This window comes from Myotis daubentonii, chromosome 10, assembly GCF_963259705.1.
Source record: "Myotis daubentonii chromosome 10, mMyoDau2.1, whole genome shotgun sequence".
Taxonomy (NCBI): domain Eukaryota; kingdom Metazoa; phylum Chordata; class Mammalia; order Chiroptera; family Vespertilionidae; genus Myotis; species Myotis daubentonii.
In genome coordinates this window covers 2,239,245-2,251,035 of record NC_081849.1, presented here as the reverse complement: position 1 = coordinate 2,251,035, position 11,791 = coordinate 2,239,245, and the positions used below count along the sequence as shown (strand labels likewise).

General features: G+C 40.2%; 1 non-coding gene across 1 annotated transcript; it reads left to right on the top strand.

Annotated features, from left to right (window-relative positions):
• Window positions 1–778: 778 nt before the first annotated feature.
• LOC132211592 (small nucleolar RNA SNORA74) lies at window positions 779–981 on the top strand. Its single transcript, XR_009447500.1, has one exon. It is a non-coding gene; the product is annotated as a small nucleolar RNA SNORA74 (small nucleolar RNA).
• The last annotated feature ends 10,810 nt before the right edge of the window (window positions 982–11,791 follow it).

Below are 11,791 nucleotides of genomic sequence, written 5' to 3'. Positions count from 1 at the left end.
GGGAAGGGGGGTGGGGGGTGGGGGGTGGGGGGTGGGGGGTAAATGGTGGGTGGTAGGGGGTGGGGGTTGGGGGCTGGTGGGTGGTGGGTGGGGGCTGTGTGATATAGAGTGTGGGATGTGGGGTGGCAGGTGGGAGTAGGGGGTAAGAGGGGTATGGGGGGTGAGGGGTAGTATTGGGGTGTAGGGTCAGGCTGGTGGGAGGTTGCGGGTGAGGACTGGGAGTGTGGCGTGTGGGTAGCAGGAGGTGCTGGTGGGTGTGGGATGGCAGCTGGGGGTGGCGTGTTTGGAGTGGTGATAGGGTTGGCGGGTGAAGGGTGGGGGGAGGAAGAAGAGGGCATAGGGGCGATTAATGGTGATGGAAGGAGACTTGACTTGAAGGCAGTGAGCACACAATGCGATATACAAACGATGCATTATAGAATGGCACAGCTGACCTATGCAATTTTATTAATGAATGTCACCCAAATAAGTTTGATTAAAATAAATAAAAAGTGGGTCTATTGAGGGTGATTAGGTTATGAGAGTGGAGCCCTCATGAATTTCATTATTACCCTTTTAAAAGATCCCCCATGCTATACTTATCAGGGGATCACTCTATATGTTATATTAATGTCAAACCACTATTATATACACTTGAAACTAATATTGAATGTCATCTCTAATTGAAAAAAATTAAATTAGTAAAATAATTTTTAATAAAAATAAAAATGCAAATCAGAGTGATCTTTAAAAAATATAAATCAGATCAGTACAGTCGGTGCCTAAAAGCCTTAAGCGCTCCAGCAGGGGTCAGCTCTCCAGACAGCATCATGCCTGTGAGGGTGTGACACTGCTGGGAGAGGACTGCCCTGTCTTCTTCCTCCAGTTGCCCCCTTCACTGTTCTGGTGACATGTGGCTCTGGTACAGGGCAGAACTGTGCTTCCATGAGAGTGAGCTAAGCATCACTTTGGTTGCTTTGTTCTAGTGAAGGTGCAGACACAGAAAAAACATTTTAAAAAATCTTAATGGTTCTAATAGCATTTCAACCCACCCAAGGGCCATTTATCTGCCCTTTCCTGCACCCAGCCAACCTGGCTCACCCAGCTTGAGGAAAGAAGGCAGGAATGGTTCTGCCCATGCAGCCAGTGAACATGCATCTGGCCAGACATCTGAAGAGAACTGCAGTTACCTTAGGATGGAAATGGAGGGGACGCATCTGTGAGGATCAGGTACACACCAGAGGACTAAACTTTTTGTGACACAGTGATGGGATCAGAGCTGCAGGACATCACCACCATCTCACTCTCCCACTGCATCCCAGGGGACCATGAACCACCCACAGCAAGAAGCAGCTCCATGGCCTCGGACCACCCACTGACCCTCTGCAAAGCACTTGAACTCACATGGCTGATCTCAGAAATCTTATGAATCCCAGAAATCTTAAACCCTACGAAGTAGCCTGTTTTGACATTTTAGTTCTACTCCTACAAAGAAAGCCAGGCCTGGGTCTTTTGTAGCCTTCTCAGAGGTGTGTGAGACTCAGTAGGTGGAAGCTAGACCTGGTATACCTTGGAACATTTGCTGAGTGCCCTCAAACCCAGCACAGACAACAAGTTTGAACCTGCATCAATCTGGTGAACACCGCTCACTCTACCTGAGAACTCACTGAGAAGTTACCTCATGCTACTTGAATACCTCCAGAGACTCTTTCAGTGACTGAGCTTAACAGGCACATGGCAGATGCAGGCAGGCAGAGGCAGATATCAGGGGTGTTTTGGGACTTTTGATGAACTTCCCCCAGTCCCACTGCAGGTAAAAGTCAGCCTTGGTGCACTGCTTGGACTTCCTGAACTCACTCTGACCCAGCAGAGGCAGCCACAAACTGCAAATTGCTTTGCAGCTCCAAATAGAATGCCCAGGGCCAGTCACAGAAAGCATCTGAAATTGGCCGGCACCAGAATCCCTCCCAGGACAAACACACAGTGGCCAACTTTAGATGACATCAGAGCATGATCCAATTAGCTTCATATGCAGCATGTTCAAAGAGAGAGCTTGGCAGGCACCAGAACAGGATGAGAACACTTCAGCTCCATGTGGTCAGCACCTGAACAGCAGCTCATACAATGTGACGTCAGGGTTGATCCTCAGTCAGTCAGCCTGAAGGTCAACCATGAATAGGCCAATAGCATTGTGGACTCAACGACAACAGGAGGACCCACATAATACACACAAGGGAGATTCCGATAACACTCAGCTCTGGAAAAAAGAAGACAGTGCCACTAGGTCTCACAGGACACCTACTACATAAGCCCACACTGCCAAGATTGGGCGTCTAATAGTGCAATACATAGAAACAAACACACAGAGACATCCAAAATGGGTAGACAAAGAAACATGCCCCAAATTAAAGCACAGAAGACACCTTGAAAAAAAATAAAAGCTAAATGAAGTAGAGGCAAGCAACAAGATACAAAGCATTAAAGAAGAAAATGGTTATAAGGGTTCTGAAGGAACTTAAGAATGGATGAAATCAGTGTGAACTTCAATAAAGAGATGGTAAGCATGAAAATGAACATATAAGCCATAAAAAAACAAGTTAGAAGTAAAGGATACAATGTCTGAAATGAAGAATACACTAAAAGAAATAGGCAATTGGATGAAGCAGAAGATCAGATCAGTAATTTTGCAGACAGGGGAGCAGAAGACAATGAGAGCAGCAAAAAGAAAAAAAATATTAAATGAGGACTGTTTAAGGGATCTTTGGGACAACATGAATCCTAAGAACATGAATTGCATCAAAGAAGTACAAGAAAGAGAAAATAAAGAGCAGCAGATGGAGACCCTATGGAAATAAATAAGGACAGAAAGTTCCCTAACCTGGTGAAGGAAAAAGACAAGTCCAAGAAGCACAGAGAGTCCCAAACAAGATGAACTCAAAAAGGCTCACACCAAAACACACCATAATTAAAATGGCAAAGATTAAAAACAAAGAGAAAATCTTAAAAGCAGAAAGAGAAAGGTACTTAGTTACGTACAAGGGAGCTCCCATAAGAGTGTCAACTAATTTCTCAACAGAAATATTGCAGGCCAGAGGGGATTGGCATGAAATATTCAAAGTGATGGAAAGCAAGGAACTGCAATTAAAACTACTCTGCCTAGCAAGGCTATCATTGAAAACTGACAGAGAAATAAAGAGCTTCCCAGACAACCAATAGCTAACGAAGCTCATTATCACCAAACCAGCATTTCAAGAATTGTTAAAGCATCAAGAAGAAGGGAAAAAAATAGGAACAGAGTTAAAAGAATAGAATGGCAAAATATACTTACCTATCAATAATCACTTTAAATGTAAATGGCTCCCATGTTCCAATTAAAAAACACGGTAACTTGCCGAAACCGGTTTGGCTCAGTGGATAGAGCGTCCGCCTGCGGACTGAAGGGTCCCGGGTTCGATTCCGGTCAAGGGCATGTACCTGGGTTGCGGGCATATCCCCAGTGGGAGATGTGCAGGAGGCAGCTGATCGGTGTTTCTCTCTCATCGATGTTTCTGACTCTCTATCTCTCTCCCTTCCTCTCTGTAAAAAATCAATAAAATATATTAAAAAAAAACACATGGTAACTGAATGGCTAAGAAAACAAGACCTACCTCAGAATGGAATATACAAACTAAAAGTAAAGGGGAGGGAAAATATATTTCATGCAAATGAGAATGAAAAAAAATACTGGGGTAGCAATACCTATATGTGACAAAACAGACTTAAAACAAAGACTGTCTTAAGAGACAAAGAAGGACCCTACATAATGATAAAGGGAGCAATCCAAGAAGAGGATATACCCCTTTAAACATTTATGCCCCCGACATAGGAGCACCTAAATATATAAAGAAAATCTTGATGGATGTAAAGGGAGAGATTGACAGCAATACGGGCATAGTAGGGGATCATAATACCCCACTGACATCAATGGATATGTACATGCCAGACAGAAAATCTAAAAGGAAATAGCGACCTGAAATGACATACTAGATCAGGTAGATTTAATTGGTATCTGCAGAGCATTTCACTGCAAAGCAGCAGAATATACATTCTTTTCAAATGCACATGGAATATTTTCTAGGATAGACCACATGTTAGAACACAAAACATGTCTCAATAAATTTAAGAAGATTGAAATTATATCATAAATGTTCTCTAACCATAATGACATAAAACTAGAAATCAATCAGAAGAAAAAAAACTGGTATACAAGTGATATATTATAGAATTGTACACACCTAAAACTTGTCATCCCAATAAATTCAACAAAGAAGAAAAAAACAATGAGAAGCAAAACAAACAAACAAACAAACAAACAATTCCGGAGATGGATAGTGGTGATCGTTCCACAACATCAATGTATTTAATACAGCTGAATTGTATATTTAAATGTGGTTAAAATTGTATATCTTACATTCTATGCATTTTGCCATAATAAAAGTTATTATTTATAAGATAAAAAAAGAAGAAAATGTAAAGCACACAAAGACATAAAGACGAAATAACATGTAACTGATGAATGGATTAAAAATTAGATCAAAGGGAGAACCAAGATGGCGGCGATATAGGCAGACGTGTCCCAGGTCGTGTCCCGGAGCAAATGGAGCGAGCAGCTGAAGCTAGTAACACTCACACCGAATTGGCGAAATTGCTCAGCTGGTGAGAGGGTTTACAGCCGGGAAGAGCAGAACTCCCCTGGTAAGGTAAAAAAAAAAAACCAGGGATTTGGGCAGGAAAGTTTGCCAGACCTCTGAGCCCAGAGAGTTGGAGGGAGACCGCGTGGCAGACAGCCGCGTCCCTTGGGACAGGCACAGCCCCTGACGGGGGAAAGGAGAACCGCAGGATTCCTGGCGCCGCCAGGGAAATTGAGAGCTGGGTTCTGTGATCACGGAGGACTGAGCCTCAAGGGGGCAGCCTGAAGAGCTGACCTGACCATGCAGTCCCGGTAAGAGAAGAAGCTTACAGAAACCAAGCCTTCCCCGTTTCCTCGGCCGGCATTTGTTTGTTTGTTTTCACTGAATCCTGTTCATGGGACATTTCGGACAGACACTCACCTGTGCTGAAGAGAGGGAGAGTGTGCGGAGGAGTGGAATCTGGGGAGAGACTGGGGAAAGAGGGGGAGCCGGGAGAGGTGGTAGTGAATTGAGTGCTGAGACACCCCTGAGCCCAGGACTGGGGCAGCCACCCGCTCCTGAGAGGGAGTCTCCTCCCCCCAGTCCCCAGGCAAGGAGCACAGCCACACCCAGATTCCACCCTGTACGAGATCAAGGATTAAGATAACCTGATCAGTCCCTGGGAGTTAACAGGGTCTGGCCTATAGGGGGATTTTCAATCCCAGCAACAACATAGCGCCGGTAACTAACTATTACGCAGTCAGCTCTGGGCAGTGAACTTCCACTGGACAGAGGCCCTATAGCCTCAGAGGCCAACCCCAGAACACTGCCACCCAGAGGCTGACCCACAAACTGACTCTTTGCTAAACACAAAATAAGGCAGTCTGGGAAATAAATGCGGCATGCTTTAAAATAAGGACTGTGGTTTACAACACAGAGGAACAGTATATCGCAGGGAAACTCAACACTCTCCTGAATACCTGGAAGGTCTAAGGCGAGCCACACTGAAGAATAGAAGAAACGAAGGACCTTCACTACTGCAATTTTTTTTCTTTTTTCACTTTTTAACTAAGAAACCAATTTTTTTTTCATTCTTTTTTTTTCTGTTCTTTTTTTTTCTTTCTTTCTTTTTTTTTCTTTCTTTTCTTCTTTTTCCATCACCTGATTTTACCCTTTTAATTACTACCTTCTTATTTTTAACCAGTATTATTACTGCTACCATTTTACCATTTTTTAAAGTGCCATTTTATTTTTTCTTTATTTTATTTTGGGATTAGTGTTCACCATTCTATTTTCATCGTTATATTATTGGTTGTTTCTAGTTTGCATTCATATCCAGGGAGCTGTTGCTGGAATTTGTTGGGATTAATGGCTGTTCTATAGGAGTATTCTCCTCATATAAAAAGTCTCTTCCCTCTTCCACTTCATTCTCTCTTTTCGCTTTTTTTTTCTTTTCTTTTCTCGCTTTTATTTTCCCCCTCCCTTTTTCCCAATTTCATTTTTGCACTCCCTTTTTTTGGTCCCTACTTTTCTTTTCCTTTTTCTCTTTTATCTTTTTCTCTTCCTTCTTCCTTATCCCCTAATTCTCTTAATTCAGGTGGTCACCTTTAATTGGGGTTATTAATATCGTGAATATATTTGTGTATAGTGCCTGGTACGTGGTGCCTTGTTGTGTTGTATTTTGTGCCTTTAAATCAACGCAGCAGATCCAAGCAACAGCAACCTCCTGAGCACCTCATCCTCTGCTGAGGAACAGCAGCTGTACGTGAAACCTCGCCCCACCAGCCGGAAGAGCCACCACAGCTGTGAACAGCACCCACCAGAGGAGCTGCTGACAACTGAAGAGCAGCTGCTACCTCTACTCAAAAAACTACAGGATGTTGAAAAAAGACATAGAGGAAGACATAAACAGATGGAAGAACATACCGTGTTCATGGATTGGTAGAATCAACATCATCAAAATGTCCATACTACCCAAAGCAATCTATAAATTCAACGCACTTCCCATTAAAGTACCAACAGCATACTTCAGAGATCTAGAACGAACTTTCCAAAAATTCATCTGGAATAAAAAAAGACCCCGAATAGCTGCAGCAATCCTGAAAAAGAACAAGTAGGTGGGATCTCAATACCAGACATCAATATGTATTACAAAGCCACTGTTCTCAAAACTGCCTGGTACTGGCACAAGAATAGGCATATAGATCAATGGAATAGAATAGAGAGCCCAGAAATCGGCCCGAACCAATATGCTCAATTAATATTTGACAAAGGAGGCAAGAACATACAATGGAGCCAAGATAGTCTCTTCAATAAATGGTGTTGGGAAAATTGGACAGATATATGCAAGAAAATGAAACTAGACCACCAACTTACACCATACACAAAAATAAACTCAAAATGGATAAAGGACTTAAATGTACGACAGGATACCATAAAAATTCTAGAAGAATCCAAAGGCAAGAAAATCTCAGACATATGCCGAAGCAATTTCTTCACTGATACAGCTCCTAGGGCACTTGAAACTAAAGAAAAAATGAACAAATGGGACTACATCAAAATAAAAAGCTTCTGCACAGCAAAAGAAACCATCAACAAAACAACGAGAAAACCCACTGTGTGGGAAAACATATTTGCCAATGACATATCTGATAAGGGCCTAATCTCCAAAATTTATAGGGAACTCATACAACTTAACAAAAGAAAGATAAACAATCCAATCAAAAAATGGGCAAAGGACCTAAATAGACACCTTTCAAAAGAGGACATTCAGAAAGCCAAGAGACATATGAAAACATGCTCAAAGTCACTAATCATCCGAGAGATGCAAATCAAAACAGCAATGAGGTACCATCTCACACCTGTCAGACTGGCTATCATCAACAAATCAACAAACGACAAGTGCTGGAGAGGATGTGGAGAAAAAGGAACACTTGTGCACTGCTGGTGGGAATGCAGACTGGTGCAGCCACTATGGAAGACAGTATGGAGTTTCCTTAAAAAACTGAAAATGGAACTCCCATTTGACCCTGTGATCCCACTTCTAGGAATATATCCCAAGAAACCAGAAACACCAATCAGAAAGGATATATGCACTCCTATGTTCATAGCAGCACAATTCACCATAGCTAAGATCTGGAAACAGCCTAAGTGCCCATCAGTAGATGAATGGATTAGAAAACTGTGGTACATCTACACGATGGAATACTATGCTGCTGTAAAAAGGAAGGAACTCTTACCATTCGCAACGTCATGGATGGAACTGGAGAGCATTATGCTAAGTGAAATAAGCCAGTCAATAAAGGAAAAATACCACATGATCTCACTCATTCGTGGACAATAGAGACCATTATAAACTTTTGAACAATAATAGATACAGAGGCAGAGCTGCCTCAAACAGATTGTCGAGCTGCAGCGGGAAGGCCGGGGAGGGTTGGGGGGCAGGAGGTAGGGGGGTAAGAGATCAACTAAAGGACTTGTATGCATGCATATAAGCATAACCAATGGACATAAGACACTGGGTGATAGGGGAGGCTAGGGGACTGTCTAGGGCGGGGGGATAAAATGGATACATATGTAATACCCTTTGTAATACTTTAAGCAATAAAAAAAAAGACTAAAAAAAAAATAAAAAAATAAAAAAATAAAAAATAAACCCCCCCCCCCAAAAAAAAAACAAAGAACAAAAAAAAAAAAATTAGATCAAAAAAGAAATCAAAAGATAACTTGAAACAAATGAAAATGGGAACCAAACGATCCAAAATCTATTGGACACAGCAAAAGTAGTTCTAAGGAGGAAATTTCAAAACATTACAGGCCTACCTCAAAAACAAGAAAAATCTCAGATAAATAATCTAACTTTACACTTAGAGGAACTAGAAAAGAGAAAAACAAACAGCTCAAAATGAGAACAAAGGAAATAATTAAGAGGAGAGCAGAAATAAAAAAGAGTCTAAAAAAATACAAAAGATCAATGAAGCTATAGTTGTTCACAGTGGTTAGTGCGTCCACACACCAAATGGTTATGGGTTCAATTCCTGGCCAAGGGCACGTACCTGGCTTGCAGGTTCAATCCCTGACCCTAGTTGGGCATGTGCAAGCAGAAACCAAATGAAGAGTCTCTCTCACAGGAGGGAGGAAACCAATTAATATATATCTCTCTCTCTGTTCATCTCTTCTCCACTTCCTCCTCCTTTCTCTCCTCCCTTCCATTCACTCTAAAAAATTCAAATGGAAAACGATACCCTCTGGTGATGATTAACAGCAATAAAAAAAAATCAAAAAACAAAAATACATGATTGACAAACCTTTATCCAGACTCATCAAAAAAAAAAAAAGTGAGTAACCCTGTTAATAAAATCAGAAATCAAAGAGGAAAAATAACAACTGACTCGACAGAAATACAATGATTGTAAGAAAACATTACAAACAACTATATGCCAACACATTGGACAATCTGAACAAAATGGATGAATTCCTAGAAATATACAATCTTTCAAAACTCAATCAGGAAGAAGAAGATCTGAATAGACCTATTACAACTCATGAAACCGAAGCAGTAATACAAAAACTCCCAACAAACAAAAGTGCTGGACCAGAAGGAATTACAGGTGAATTTTACCAAACTTTCTCAAATTATTCCAAAAAATTCATTACTAGAGAAGACTCTCAAACTCATGTATAAGGTCCGCATTATTGTCATTCCAAAACAGAATAAAGACATTAAAAACGAAGTTCAAAAAAAAAAAAGTTCATGCCAATATCTTGATGAACATAGATGCTAAAATCATCAAAAATATTAGCAAACTGAATCCAGCAGTACATTAAAAAACCCATACACTATGATCAAGTGGGCTTTATTCCAGAGATGCAAGATTGGTACAATATCCGCAGATCAATAAACATGACGCACCATATACGCAAAAGGAAGGATAAAAACCATCTGAACCTATCAACAGGTGCAGAAAAAGCATTTGATAAATCCAGCACCCATTTATGATAAAAGTTCTCAGCAGAGTAGGAATAGAGCGAACATACCTCAACATAACAAAAGCCAAATATAACAAACCCACAGCCAGCATCATTCTCAACCAGAAAAACTAAAAGCATTTCTCTTCTGATCAGAAATAATATAGGGATGTCTGTTTTCACCACTCTTATTCAACATAGTACTGGAAGTCCTAGCCACAGCAATCAGACAAGAAGAAGAAATAAAAAACAACCCAAACTGAAAGGAGGAAGAAAAACTCATTATTTGTGGATGACATTTTACTGTATATAAAGAACCCTAAAGATTCCACCAAAAAACTACTAGAATTGATCAATTAATTCAGTAAAGTAGCAGGATGCAAGGTAAATATTGAGAAAGCAGTTGCAGTTCTATACACCAATAATAAACTACTTGTTTCAAGGGAAACTCAGAGGGCAATCCCAGTTAAAATTGCCTCAAAAACAAAACAAAACAAACACCTAAGGCCCTGAGTGTGTGGCTCAATTGACTGGAGCATCATCCTGTATGCCTAATGGTCACAGGATCAGTTCCTGGCCAGGGTACATACCTAGGTTGTGGGTTCCATTCCTTGTCAGGGCATTTGGAAGGCAACCGATTGACACCTCTCTCTCTCTCTCTCTCTCTCTCTCTCTCTCTCTCTCTCTCTCTCTCTCCTCTCTCTCTCAAATAAATAAAAGGATATTCTCAAGAGATGATTTAAAAAAAGGAGAAGAGAGACATTGTCTCTCCTATAAAAATGAAATAAAGCAAAACACCTAGGAATAACTGTAAGCCAGGACTCAAAAGATCTATATTCAAAAAAAAAAAAAAGACCTGTACTCAGAAAATTATAAGACCCTGAATAAATAAATTGATGAAGATACAAATAAGCTGATGCACATAATGAGTTCATGGATAGAAAGAATTAACATCATTAAAATGTTCATCCTACCTAAAGGAATCTACAGTCTCAATCCAATCCCTACCAAGATTCCAATGGCATATTTCCTAGAACTATAACAAATATTCCAAAAATTGATATGGAACTACAAAAGATCCTGAATAGCCACAGCAATCTGGAAAAAGAAGAACAGACTTGGAGGAATCACGCTACATGATATCAAATTAACTACAGGCCATAATAATCAAAACAGCCTGGTACTGGGATAACAATAGACATATAGACCAATGGAAAAGAATAGGAAGCCCCAAATAAACCAATGTCTTTTTGGTTAATATTTGACAAAGGACACAAGCACATACAATGGAGTAAACATAGTCTATTCAATAAATGATGGGGAAATTTGACAGATCTATGCAAAAAAAAAAGAAAGAAAAGAGAAGAAAAGAAAGAAATTAGACCACCTTCTCACACCACACAAAATACTAAACTAAAAATGGATTAAATACTTAAATGTAAGATTTAAAACCATAAAAATCTTTGAAGAAAACATAAGCAGTAAGATCTTGAACATTTCTTATAGCAATATATATTTTTTCTGATATATATCCTCAGGCAAAGGAAACAACAAAAAATAATAAACAAATGGGACTACATCAAACTAATTTTTTTTTTACACAGCAAAGGAAACCATCAACAAAATGAAAAGACAACCCACTGAATGAGAAAACATGTTCGCTAATGATATATCTGATAAAGGGTTAATATCTAAAATTTCTAAAGAACTTACAAAACTCACACAAAACAAACAATCTAATTTAAAAATGAGCAAAGGACGTGCGTAGACACTTCTCCAAGAGGGACACATAGGTGACCCACAGACATATAAAGAGATGCTCAGCATCGCTAATCATTACAGAAATGGAAAGGAAAACTGCAATGAGCTATCACCTTGTACCTGTCAGAATGGCAATCATCAATAAATCAACCAGTGCTGGTGGGAAGTGGAGAAGAGGGAACCCTTGTGCACTGTTGGTGGGAATGCAGATTGGTGTAGCCACTGTGGAAAGCAGGATGGAACTGCCTTATGACCCTTCAGTTTCACTTCTGAGAATATATCTGAAGAAACCTGAAACACTGATTCAATAGGATTATATGCCCATCAGTAGAGGAGTGGCTGAAAAAGCTGTGGTACATGAACACAATGGAATACTACTGAGCCGTAAAAAGGAAGGAAATGAAGGAAATCTTACTCTTTGCAACAGCATGGAT